At 50.0% G+C, this 13493-nt stretch overlaps 1 protein-coding gene across 4 annotated transcripts in view; it reads right to left on the bottom strand.

Moving 5' to 3' along the window:
- The window catches only part of USP49 (ubiquitin specific peptidase 49), a 32154-nt gene extending 21503 nt beyond the window's left edge, over positions 1-10651 (bottom strand). For 3 of the 4 annotated variants that reach the window (XM_052697995.1, XM_052697997.1, XM_052697998.1), the window contains exons 1-2: positions 10581-10651; positions 3078-3161 (exon numbers count right to left, since the gene is read on the bottom strand). The gene's annotated coding sequence lies outside the window, so the exon portion shown is untranslated. The remainder of the gene's footprint in view (positions 1-3077; positions 3162-10580) is intronic. The other variant, XM_052697996.1, reaches the window with a different exon arrangement.
- Between the last annotated feature and the right edge of the window lie 2842 nt (positions 10652-13493).

Here is a 13493-nt window from a genome sequence, read left to right as displayed (position 1 = left end):
GGTTTCCATCAAACCTCGGTATCCTGTGCAAATACACTGCACTTTGTCAAATTGGTTTAAAAACCTTGGGTGCAAAAAGCAAGGAGCTTCCAGTCACCCCTGCCTGCAAACAGCTTCCTACACACAGCGTTAGAGCAGAACTTGGAGCCTGCTGCAAGAGCTCACAAATGCAAAGAAGGAGATAGCAGGGAGAATGGGTAGCTAAAAATTGCACACAACTACTCAAAACTTCACTGCTCTGATTATTTTAACCTACCCACTTGTGAGGAACCAATTATCCAACCAGATGTCTAATGAAAACATGTAATCTGAGCTGCTCGGATGATGAAAAAATTTCCTGCTCACGACAGCCCCATTCCTCTGCTGGCAACAGCCACCCATGTGTGAGGGCTGCTCCAAAAGTAATGCTTCCTGTTTTATGATGCTGGCCCTGATATCAGGAGCAGAGCTGTACCACTGAAAATAAAGGGTGCTTTACCAACTTCTTCCCAATTACTCAGCACATTTTATTTAAAGTTGTCAGCTTCATATCCTAAAATGGGTGCTTCCCTCCAGCTGAGATGACAGACTAAAGTTAGTTACACGCAAATTAACACAAACACACACAAAAAACTAGAGCACGAGGAACATGTGGATCAGGTATACAGCATTTCTTTGAACAGGAAGGATAAGCAATGAGAATACATGAATGAAGCACAGCTTAGAGCCAGACAGACAAGGGGAGGCTCAGACCAGCTGCGACACGAGCAGTCTCATCTTTTGCACGCTACAACCCAGAATCTCAGGAATCAGTTTTCAAAGATCTTCAGTCATTGCACTCAGAACTACAGAGTGTGTGGATATCCTATGTCCTGCCCTGGCATCCCCAGTGAGAGTAAATGTGATTTCTGCAGGCCTTGGGAAGCCCAGGTTGGTGGGCCTTGGTCCACAGCTGGTGTTAAGCGCACGAGGAGCACAGTCTCCATGACGCATTGCACGACTCCACTCCTAATGTTTCCAAGGCTTGGGGCTCCAGTGTGCCCGTAATGCAGGAATCAGTCATCCTCACCTCACTACAGGGGATAACCGGCCCTGAAGATACCCACGTGCTTCACATTTTGCACCAGCAAGCAGATGCACATATCTCAAAGCTTCCAAGGCACAGACATGAGGAGCAGCACAGCACACCGGACACAGCGCCTGCCCAGCAGCAGCAGCCATCTGTGCTGGCCCCTTGTCACCCCAGCACCAACAGCAGCACAATACACACAACTCCTTCAGGTGCTGTCTGCTCACCTCACCACCAAGCTCGTCACAGAAATCGTTAAGGCTGAGTTCCATTCAGCACTGAAAGCTTCCCCAGGAAAGGAGCAGCGGTGAGAAAGCATTCTCTTTTCCCAAAAACTCTGGAATTTTGAGGAATTTAGGAAAAGTTTTAACATCTCCCAGATTATTTTAAGCATGACCAACATTCTTCAACCTACAGCCTCATGTAAACTGAAGCGTTCTGTTAACACGCCTGTGCTGACCGAGAGTGAAAGCAAGAACAGTGCTCCCCAGGCCCTGCTCCTGACCAAGGCAATGCCCTGCGCAGACACAAGAGCCTGACTCCTTTGCTGCCACGTTCTGCTGTGCTCAGTGAGCTGCTGAACACACAGAGCACTGCTGCAGTATGAACTGCCTTCACCAGGAAGGCTGGCTGACAAATATCAGCTAGCAAAACTCCCTCTCTTTTCCTAGAAGAAATTTGTAACTAAAACAAAAGACTGCATGCTGTGTCCTCAAAGAGCAGTAATTCACACTGTATGCAGGCTAAGAGTTTAAAGCTGCACACCTTCTATCTACATTCCTTCCTAATGAAGACTCCCTTCAACTAAATACAGTTTAGCATTCACTAGGAACATAACTGGCAATTTATAGTTCGAAAATTATCACAAGAAGGCAAAGAGAAGACTAATTGCTTCAGTTCCCAAAGCATTTTAGAGTCCTCCTTATGAACCAGCCAATCTGCACTGCTACTGAAATTCCCCAGCTAAGACAAGTTGGTGTGAAAGCTTTTAAAATTTAAAAGATGAACATTTAAAAGAATATATGAAAAGATGAAATATAAACGTCCTTATTAAGCTAAACTTGCACTGCTTCATGTCCAAGTGCAAGAGATGAACAAAAATAAGTGACTAAAATCTCAGGGAATGCCCCCAGCACCCATACTGCTTTCCTTGGTAGGATCACCTTTTGAACTCGGGTTTAAGATAGCTATTTATTTTTTACAGTCACCTTAAACTAAATAAGAAGAAAAAATACACATCCTACAGCTCTGTGAAAGTCTGGGAACTTTCTATACAATGCCTGTGGATGTTAAAGAGCATTCTCAAAATGCTATACACTTCTTGGTTTGTGGCTTTCTGGAAGTCTATGTTTCTTTGTTTACTGAAGCACATAAAATCCCTCCTTTCCCTTTTCTTTGCACAGGTTTTACTTCTGGTTTGGCTTTTTGAAGTGTTCATAAGCTGGGAAACATGAGATGGATGTACCGTATAACAGAGGCGTTCCGCATTAAAACCATTCACAATATTTCCTCTACTCTTAGTGAAACAGTCAACAAGGCCAAGAGGCAGCCCAGCAGTTCCACTGCATGTTACATCTGTGTGAGCCCAAAGCAACTGCAGCAAAGACACATAGGTTGAATTTCCAGAATAAAACGTGAAAAAATGCTTTGCATTAGAACACTCTGAAGGTAGATGCTAGCTGCCCAGCATCGAATAATAACCTCACTTTATGAGCCAAGCAACCAGTTCCATGGAATCCATGAATTTACAGTTAATTCCATTGCCTTAATTGCTGACAACATCAGAGCAGCACGGCAGAGCAGTCTAAAGTTTAGTACATGTTTGTCCCTGAACATCACTCCTGTAAAAAGCAGTAAAAGTCAAAACTGGGGAAAAGAAACAAAACAGAGCTGTGACTGATGTAAAATCAGCAGCACTGATGCCAAGTGAAAGCTACGCCGATTTTCAGTATTTGGCCATCCAGACTTCAGTTCTGACACCCCACCACCCCAAACCTGGAGCTGGCACCTCCTGCTGCCTTCCACTTACCACTGACCAGCTCAGCAAGGACGGGCGCGCGGTGACGCTGCTCGGACGGGCAGAGCACGTGCTTCTGTATCCACAGGGCAGGACCTGCACACAGGCGGACAAGGAATGTTACAACTGCATGCCTGAAAAGTCCAAGGTAAGCAAAGCAAGCACCGATACCTTTCAGCATGGCCTAACAAAGCAGGAGCACCGGAGACAGATGAACAGCCATTCTCTCCCGCGCTCGCTTTCCCCACCTCAGAACTCCCTTTCATTACAGCCTGCTATGATGCAGCCAAAAAAGCTGCTCTCTTTCATTTTGTTTGCTTTCAGGATGCAGAAGCCATTATTTCTTTGGACCATAATCCTAATACACTGTTTTTCATACCATATTCTTACACCGTTTGTCATACTCAGTGTAAATCACACTGGTCCCGCTCTGATGTAAGCAATACATTCAGAGTTGAGGCTGACAGCAATAGTTCAGACTTCATACTTTTGAAATACTTCAGAACTGCATTCAACCTTCTATAGGGAAAATTCTCCCCACATTCTGCCTGCCTTCACAACAGTATCAGCAAAATCAATTTCCCACTGCTGGCGAAGAGCTTTATTAACAAGGTCAGAACAGGCTGCATTCTGACCTGTGCATCTTGCTCCGTTCCCCAGTCTGTCACAAAACCTGACAGCTGTTGGTAGCAAAATACACCCAGTTCCAACAAAGCAAAGCAGACCCAAGCGCTGTGTCAGAGGTATGAGATGAAGTTTCACAGCCCCAGCACATCAGAGAATTCTCTTGGCTCCGCAGCAAGAGCTGCAGCAGAGCTCAGCTGAGCGGCCCTGGCATTCAGAAGCAGGCTAACAGTCTGCGAGAATCTCTTTGTGATGGACACAAAGACGGATTAGAGCGGGCAGTGAACACTTGTAAGTTATGGGTAGTCCTCTGCTGTTCTTCCCCCATTCCAATTCATATTCATCTCGGCAAAATCTTGGACAGACTATTAACTAATCTAAAACAACATCGCAGCTGATACAACACAGAAAGCAATCACTCAAACGAGCATGTCAGTGCCATCTACCGAAGCAATAAAGAACAAGACGGCCCCAGCAGGCTGTGCTTATTATCTCCACGGCCCTAATGAATAGGCAAAGAGCATTAAATAGAAGCGCAGCGTTCCACAGCCACGTTTTGCGAGGCTCCAGTTGGAGACATCTGAAGAACAGAGGTTAAAACAAGACCAAAATAACGAAAGGTTTCCAGCTTCTCGTGCCCCTTCCTAATGGGATTGCGCCTCATCCGTGTGCTGCGAGTCTTGCTCCGGCTGAAGGCGCTGCCTATGGGAGGCAATTCTGAGGAGCAGCACTGCTGTTCTCCCACGGCAGAACGAGGGAACCTGATTTGCAAACTCTTAGACTGACAGCCTTCTCACAGAATTTAAGATCAGCTGAGGCCCAATTCGCCAGCATCTGTTACCTTTGTAAATTATCTTACTCTGAGGTCAGAGGTCATCATATCAATTTGTTTTGAGGTGAAACAACGAAAGGACAAGAAGAAAAGGAAAGAGGGAGAGGTGGATTTGGTTTGGACATCACCACCTCAAAAAGCTGCTCCTGCAACCTTCCAACCTTCCAATACCCAGGAGACCAGCCCTCACATTCGGGGACTCGCTCATTTCTCCAGCATCCGAAAGGAACCAGAAATGCTCAGAGACTCCACACCACAAAATCCAAATGATATTTTTCTGTCTGCCTTTGACAAACAGCAGCTGTCGTCATCCCTGTCAACAACGAATTCGTGGCTGGAGAAGGGTCCTCATCGTGGCGCACATTCAGGTGAATTAACTATTCTTAGTTAAATAGATTTGCTTCCAGCCTTAGTCTGATGACAGATTAACTCATGGCTGGTAGGATTATAGACTTACCTCTGGAACTAAATCACTTCTGAATCTGAGTTATAGCTATTAGTTCTCTAAAGCTTAGCTGAACAGCTTTTAGTACCTCCTTTGTATTTTCGAAAGAATGATTAAACATCATTAAACCCAGGCTGAGGGCTCTTTCTCCCAACCCCTGCACACAAACAGTTGGCTGGTTTGATTTCTTTGGGTGGTTTTTCTTTTTTAAAAGAACAGCAGGGTTCTGTGTGGATTTTTTTCCCCTGAAATAATTCATACTGCTTTAAGCCTAGAATAAACCCCCCCACACCCCAATTAAAACACATTTTTTCCATGTTTGTGTGCGAGCGCGTACGGAAAGAAAAAAAAACACAAAAATCCCCAAACTTTGTTCTCCTCGGGGAGAAGCAGCTATCCAGAGCGAGCTGCTCTTTGTGCTCAGCACGGCGCTTTTGTTCCCAGCACACTGCTCAAGCTGCAGAAGGCACGGCGATGCTACAGAGCCTGGAAATGAAGCGCTCCATGCAGCAACGAGCTTCGGCTCCTCTCTGCTGAACACAGCGAGCACGTAGTTAAGTGGGGCTTATCTGTACACAGAACGTTGCACATGCAGCACCCAAGAGCTCTGTGCCGTGAGCCAGCAGCTTCCCTGCACACCAACAAAGCAGGGCAGCAGTGGTGAGCCGTGCTACCTGTGCAGGGCCACACCACCAGGCCTCCTCCCGCTCCCCACGCAGCACGGAAGGCCAGCAGCAGCCTTCCCGTGCACCTGGACTGATATTTAGTGATGACTTCCATTTAATTGGCACAGGTGACAGCTCGGCGCATCGGTGCATGCGGCGCTTTTGCCTTCTGTGTTTCCAAGACACAAGCGGGGGAAGGGGCAGTGAGGAGGGAAAAAGTTTCCCTGAGAAAGCAAAGGGAAGTGACCCGGTAAGTACTAATGAAGGTCACTGGGAGGAAAAGCTGAAGGCGTCACTCCTGCGAGAGTGCAGTGCTGCACTTGGATGTTGAGCTTACAGACAGCAGAGCGCCCTGCGTTCCCTGCCCAAAGCCAGACACCAATCTGTCCCCACCAGGTGATGAGCTTTTCTTTTTCTTTCAGGAGCAGACCATCCAAGATTCGCTATTCATCATCAGGCCCCTCGTCCCAAGCCAGCCACCATCCCTTCATCAGGAGCTGCGGCTTCCCATCTCCAGCACACACCTGCACAGCCGTGCATCCACCCGCATGGGCTGCTCCGATCCGTGCTTGGAACTGCCACCCAGAAAATCCACCACCCACTGCCAACTGCAGAGCCACGCAACAAAAACCACACAGTGAATATAAAAGCAAACCCCTAATTAGCCAAAAAAGCCACAAGGCCCTCACGTGACAGTTACACAGATCTGCACACAGAGGGGGGGAAGAAGCATTCACACCAAAGCTGAAGTGCAATGTATGAACAAATCACTTGTTCTGATGGCCTACAGTTCAATATTTCTGCAGATAATGCTTCTGTTAGAAGTCAGCCACACATCTGCGTGATTCTCTGCATACAAGGCACTTGTTATTCAGCCGGAATGCACTGAATGTGCAACATTAGGTGACATTCTGAAGCGAGATGGAGAAGTTAGCTTCAGCACCAGGAGAGGAGCCGGCCCCACCACAAGAATGAAAGGATTTCATCCAGTGTACAGTTTTGCAATTGGAATAAAAGGAAAGCACACCTAACGTGCATCATCTGAATGGAGCCCAGCTCAGAGCCACTGCTCTCTTCCAGGAAACGGGGGATCAAAGCAGCAGCGGTGCAGAAACACAAACCAGCACTGACTGCCCTTCTTAAGATACCCTGTCAGTATTTCCAGCTAAAAGCCACGCACTGCTCCATCTGCACGCCCACCAAGACTGGCTGCAAAGATCCCTCTTCCTCACCAAATCCTCAAATTCTCTTCAGAGGCTTTTCATAGCATGAGAGAGAGACAGAATGTAATTACAGGACAGTATTTCTTAACCAAATCCAAGCCGCCCACTGAAAGCGAGTGGGAAAATATGGTTACAAGGCAATGCTTCTCAATCAAGGGGACGGATTTGCATTTCAGAGTGAATAAGGGCACATAGCTGTGGTCACCATTTCTTCATCAGCTCAGCTGATGTCCTATAGAAGGTCTCAATGGAAGAATGCAGCTGCGGCCCATAACTCTTGGCTTGATCTTCTATGGTTTGACTGAAAAGACTGAAAAGAGCATCAATGAACTGGAGCTTTTCTCCATTAAATTGATTCTTTCAAATCCACCACTGGGCTCACACAGAGCAAAAAAAAGAAAGCTTCTTTTCCAGTACACTTGGTTAGAGGCTGGGGTGTCAAAGGTTTTGTGATATATGCTCCACACTGAGGTGTACTGTAATAAATAAAACCTTTGAAGACCGAGATGGGGCTGTTATTTAGCAGTGGTCTGTAGAAATTCCTGTGTCTGAAAATGTGCTTTTTCTCCTTACTTAAAGCGGCCTTTTGCATTTCAATTAGAAAACACTGAAAACACATCTCCTCTTGTGACCACACATTTGTCACGACCAACGTGTTACACGAGATACATTCCAGATGCACTCGTCCCAGCTTTGAGCCCTCGCTTCCATACATTTCAGTGCTCTTCTTCACCTGAACACGGCTGAACCACAGAGCAAAGCAGAGGGACGAGGGCAGGCGTGCGCTGCGGGAGGAAGAGACTGAGACACAACCAGCTGCCCGCGTTGTGCTGCTTTCTCGGGGAGGTTCTGAAAAGGACGGTGTGATATTTGAGCAGCCCGACTGCTGGACCTTGCCTTGCGAGCTTCCTTCTGAAGCACGGCTTCCACCCAAGGTGCTCCGTAACAAGATTGCTGGCACTTCCTCAGAGATCTCAAACCCATCTTTGTCATGCACTGGAGGTGTAATAGTTAACGTCAGCTCATTACTGTCAGCTAATTAACAACATTTAGCACAAAGCAGCCAAGTTCTCTTTGTTTCTACCTATGGTACTAAATCACTTTGCAACAGTATGGGGGGGGAGGGGGAGAGCCTTCAAAAGCAGCGGAAAACAGCGCAATAAAGAGCACTTCAGTCTGCATTGTGCCCAGTACTGCGATAGGAATCACTCGCTGCAGGCGCTCCACAAACTTGCTCAGACCACGGAGGAATTACTTCTCGATGACATTCACAGAACTACGCGTGGGTTTCTGCCTCCTCTCCCTCAGCCCTTGGTGAAGGGGCTGTTTGTGCTGCTGCCTGCATGCTGGGGCCATAACTCAGTGGTGGCAAAGCTGCGTGCAGCTCCGCAGCATCACCAGAGCCATCTTTGATCTCAGAAGTGGAGAGCAGCAGCAGCAGGGCGCACGAGCAGGAAGAAACACGCAGCACGTTCTGGTTTATGCACTGAATGTTAGGAATACACTGATTTCTGATTTAAATAATATATATACGTTGAAATTGCTTAGTGCAGCTCATGTGCTCCAGAACAATTGTTCATCAAGGGCTTCGTGCTAACGAGGAAGGTCTTGCACTGAAGAGAGAGGTGGGGGTTCCTGCTGCCCAGCACAGCTCAGCTCGTTGTGCTGAAGTGCTCAGGGAAGGTGGAGAGTTCACACACACAGCAATTAACAACACGCTGCTGACACAACAGCAGCTCTGGAGGTTTCACTCCCCACAGTGGGGAAAAAAAAACCAACAGTCCACAGAACCCCAACCCAAAGCCTTGATGGAACGCTCGAGGTGAGAACCACAGCGATGCTGCAGCAGAAGTTTCACACTCGTCCAACAGTGAGAATTCTCATACAGAACTCTCAGCAGTCAGCTATGTCCTTCACAGCACATAAAGCAGTGCAGCTCAAAGCTGGCTGTTCCTATGGAACTCATACATTACCTTTTTCTCCCATTCCATCTCAATCGCTGTATGGCAAAACAGGTGAGGTTTTCAAACCACCGATCTCAGCATCTCTGTTCCTTCCCAACGAGCAACTTGAAAGCAGAAGCCTTGAGTTCTGCTTTGACTCAGAACTGAGGACAGCTTCAGAAACCTTCACATACTTCCTCAAACCAAACACGCATGTGAAAGAACTCACACGTGTGTCTTGTAAGAGAGAAGCTGAATTTTCAATCAACTCCATTTCCCAACTCACCTGAATCTACCAGTTAACTCCTCTGATGGTGAGCACACAGCTACGCTTCACTTTGTGAGTCCCAGCAGAAGTGCTAAGAAATTTCAGTGTGGAAATGGATATCAAAGGGGAGAGTGGGGGAAGAGGAGAGAGGTGAAGGGAGGGGGTCGGACACAACACTACCAAAGGAAACCCTGAGGCTGATTAAAATAAGATCTTGAAAGATGGATTCTGTAACACAGACTGCTTTTGCCACCACCAAAGTACTGGTGTACAAGTGCAGCTCGTCTAAATGCCGAGAACTGAGCAATCATTTAAAGAAAGCAATTAGCAGCTAAGTGCATCTTAGCAAGGAAGGAAACAGTGAACTCTCAGATGTGCACAGGGAAGAACTACAAGCAAGTGAACCCCAAATGAGAGACGACGCCGAGGTGCGAGCAGGAAGCCGCGCTCCGCACTTCCACACCGCGAGCAGCGCAGGGCCGGCCCGAGCCGAGCGGGACTCGGTTTCCCCAGCAGCATTCCTTCACTGACAGCGCGGTGCAGCCGCACAGCAGCCGCTCACAGCGCGGTGCTTTGGCTCACAGCAGCGCCGCTCCGACCCGCAGCACGCGGCGCTCAGCCCGCTCTCTCCGTCGCAGTGCGTGACGGAGCCGCTGCACCTCCGCAACGACCTTTCACTCTTCAGCAGCGATCTCTGGATGCGCAACAGCTGAATTCAACCCTGATTTCAACGCTCCGTAAAGCACCGCGTGTGCGGCTGTCGCCGAATCAAGCGCATCCATGGGGACAAACAGAACTTGCGCAACAGCGAAGGCCGTGCCAGCCCCGGATCGCCGCCACTTTCAGAGCCCCTTTCTCACGTGAAGCCTCCGATATCCACGGGAAAAAGGACGAGAGGAAAACAAGCGTTGGCAGCGCCGTGTCTGAGCGCCCCGAACACCGCGATCTCCCCTCATCGGAGCGACGAATCCGCCGCCGTGCAGCGCCGGCTCCTTAACGGCACCGACCCGTCTGACCGCCGCCAGCTCCTCCTCGAGCTCGCGTCCCGCCCGGCCCCGCGCGGTGCCTCCCTCAGGCCGGAGCCGAACTCCCCGGGCTCCTTGCGACCCCGCGGCTCGGCGTCACGCGAAGGGCCGAGAGGATCGCAGCGCCGCCCGCCCGGTGCTCCCGGGGTTTCGTCCTCCCGCCAGAAGCGCCGCCGCTCCCCCCGCTCCCCCCTTCACGACGGCCGCGCTGCCCCGCACCGCAACAAAGGGAAAGTTGGGGCCGCTCGCGGCTCCCGCCCGCACACAAAGGCGGCGGCGCGGCCCCCCCCGGCCCGGAGCCTCCCCTCAGCCCCCGGACCCCCCCGCGCGCCCTGCCCGTCCTCACAGGTATCCCCCCCCAGAGATGCACCCCCCAACGTGGGACCGCTCGGCCGCGATCCCCCCCACCCCCCAGGTGGATGCAGGCTGAGGACCCCTCCCACACGCCCCGCAGGGGGTCACCCCCCCCCCCCCCGCTCCCTTTATTTACCGCCATCATCGCACGCGCGAGCTGTCACCAGCGTGAGACACCCCAACGCCGCCGGCCACGCCCTCTCCCCGCCCATTGGCCGCCCGCCGCGCCCCGCCCCGCCTCGCTATTGGCCAGAGAGCGCGCCACACAGCGTGCTCGCTCCGCCCCTCGCTTCGCTCCCCATTCACCACCGCCGCCTACGCCAATTCCGTAGCGGCGCGGGTGTAGCGGAGCGCGGCGCCGTCCCGGGCGTGACGGCGCTGCCGGAGCTCAAGCGGACGCTGTTTGCGTAGCTAGCGCCGTGGTAGAGGAAGCTCTGGCGGAGCTTACGAGCTTTGCGCAGCCGCTAGGGGGTGCTTCTGAGTGGCTCACGATTGAGTAGAGGGACGGCGGCGCTGAGGGGCGGGGAGCGGCTGGGCCCGGCCCCGGGCGGTGACGTAGCGGGCTTTGTGAATCCCGGGCTAAGTTTGGTTGAGAAGCAGGAGGGTAAATAAGGATGGTGCGGAGACAAAGGGACTCTTAAAGGGGCAGCGCGGCGTTGACGGGGCTCTGAGGCGATGGGGGCGGGGAGACCCTCGGGGGGCGGCGGGGCGCTGAGCTCATGGAGGAGCACGAGCCGCAGCGGGGGCACCCGGCTGGTAACACCGACCCCCTCCCCCCCCCACCTCCTCGGCTCTGACAGCCTGCCGCTCATCTTACGGAACCCCACCGCGCCGTTCTGGACAGAAGAATTAAAATTGATGATTAAAATTGATGATTAACGAGGCCTGGGGAAAACAACCTTCCAGACCGTGCCTTGACAGGGAGGATGAGGGTGGTTTTCGATTACCCTGGCACGAGCCATTAAGGTAACGCCATTGAAAGCCCCCTGAAGACTTGTTAGGACGCAGACCGGCGTTTGGAGCCGCGCTGACCTGCCGCAGTGATGCTGGGAGCAGGGAGCAGAACGAGGCTTAGTACAGCTGATGAGGATCGAAAGGAAAGAAGTTGTTTTGTCCACCGGGAACGTGAAAGACTGGGAGGGAAGATTGGGGTTGGATGTCAGGGGGAAATTCTTTGCTATGAGAGTGGTGAGGTGCTGGAACAGCTGCCCAGAGAGGCTGTGATGCCCCGTCCATCCCTGGAGGTGTTCAAGGCCAGGTTGGATGGGGCCCTGGGCAGCCTGGTCTGGTATGAAATGGGGAGGTTGGTGGCCTTGCATTTGGTGGGGGCGTGGGAGATTCATGATCTTTGAGGTCCCTTCCAACCCTGGCCGGGCAACAGCAGCAGACATTTTTGCTCAGGCATACAGAGCCAAATCCTACCCATACTTACACATGTGGAAGCCTGCTGGCGTCAATGGCTGCAATGGTGTAATTGAAGGCAGAATGTAGCTCAAGGGGTCCCGTTTTATTACTCTGGGAACAGCACAACATATTAATAAAAGCACAGAAGTCCCCAGAGATGCCAGCACACGTTTTATATTTTTAAGACCATCTTTCAGGAATTAGTAAAGCACCGGCAATGTTCACTCTGACTAATCTGGTCATTAGAAGGAAATTCTTTTTTTTTTAACCTCAAGATTTAAAAAGTAAAACAAAGTGAAATAACTACCCGTACAAACAGCAGAGTTTGTTTTCACAGCCGCGCTTAGCTGACTGCAGCTCACGTTCTGTAACCATCACCTGAAAACCAATAGTCCCGCTGAAGTCAGTGCACAACTCATCAAGTTGAGCTGGGAGCTGCAGAAACTCAGCACAGTCAGCATGTTGGAATTTCTCGTGCACTTATGGTGCATTCTGCTATTTATGATGGCTTATCAACCAGCTCTTTCGAGAGCCAGTGCTGATTAAATGTATTAAATGCCTACACTGAAAGCTCTAGACCCTGTAAGAGTTAATTAGGTTTACAGGTATAAATGAAAATAAAAAAGAAGCCACTGCTAAGTAATTAGTTCTCCACCAGTCAGCAAATCAACTAAAAAGCAGCTTCTTCACTGCCTGCTGTTTCAGATTGAAAAAATCTATTTAGGAGGGAAAAAAAAAATCTCCGTTTTCTTTTCTCTTCAGAATCTTCAAGACCCATTTATCGGCAAGTAACCAAAATTGTTTCTTGCTGGAAGACACACGCTGCTTCTTCACCAGGAACCCATTGCTCCCTTTGCAAATCCCCTGACACCTTTCTTTTCGTCCAGGACAAGGGCTGCGGAGCCAGCACCGTGCTGAGCACAGCCTCCCCAGGAACTGCAGGGGAAGCTCAGCACAGAGGTTGGTGGCTGAATGAGGTGTTGTGCTGCTTCTGAGACGAGGCAGGGGGTGCAGCAGGGGGAGAGAGGGAAAAACTGCAGCTACAAGGCAGGCAGATGCTGAGTATGTAAAACCAAGGGGACAAATAGCTCAAAAGGGACGCGATATCCCTGCTTTTCCTGCCATAAAAATAATTCATCACTGAAAAATATTCAAGTGGTATCGTACAGTTAAGCCTCATCAGAAATTTTTGGCTCTCATTCCACAGATCCTTCTTACTCCAGTAAATCTGCTGATATCACCAGGATTTCTCCGGAGAGGAATGGTGTGCAGCAGTGGGGCATTTATTGCAGGCCTTTCAAACCGTGAGATAAAGCAGTTGGCTTCCTCTTCCAGTGCATGAGGCCTCCTGCCACACTTATTTATTCATTTAGCACTGGGCTTCAACTGAGAAGGGGAAGACTTTAATACTCCCATCTGATATCAAAGATGAAGGCAAGCTAAGAACATACCTGTAACAGGAATACAAGACTTCCTGTACACTTCCTGCCACAGGGAAATTAAGTTTGCTACAGTGGTATAAAGCTCTTGAACCTAATCAAAGATAAAACTCTTTTAAAGAATTGTCTCCACGCAACAGAACATTTCAAAAGCTGTAAATAAACAATACAGAGCAGAACACCACTCGCTGTGCACAGACTCCATC

The sequence above is a fragment of the Tympanuchus pallidicinctus genome, unplaced genomic scaffold (genome assembly GCF_026119805.1).
Source record: "Tympanuchus pallidicinctus isolate F22 unplaced genomic scaffold, pur_lepc_1.0 scaffold32, whole genome shotgun sequence".
NCBI classification, from domain to species: Eukaryota; Metazoa; Chordata; class Aves; order Galliformes; family Phasianidae; genus Tympanuchus; species Tympanuchus pallidicinctus.
Note: the sequence above shows the minus strand (reverse complement) of the source record. Positions and strands in the feature narration are given on the sequence as shown.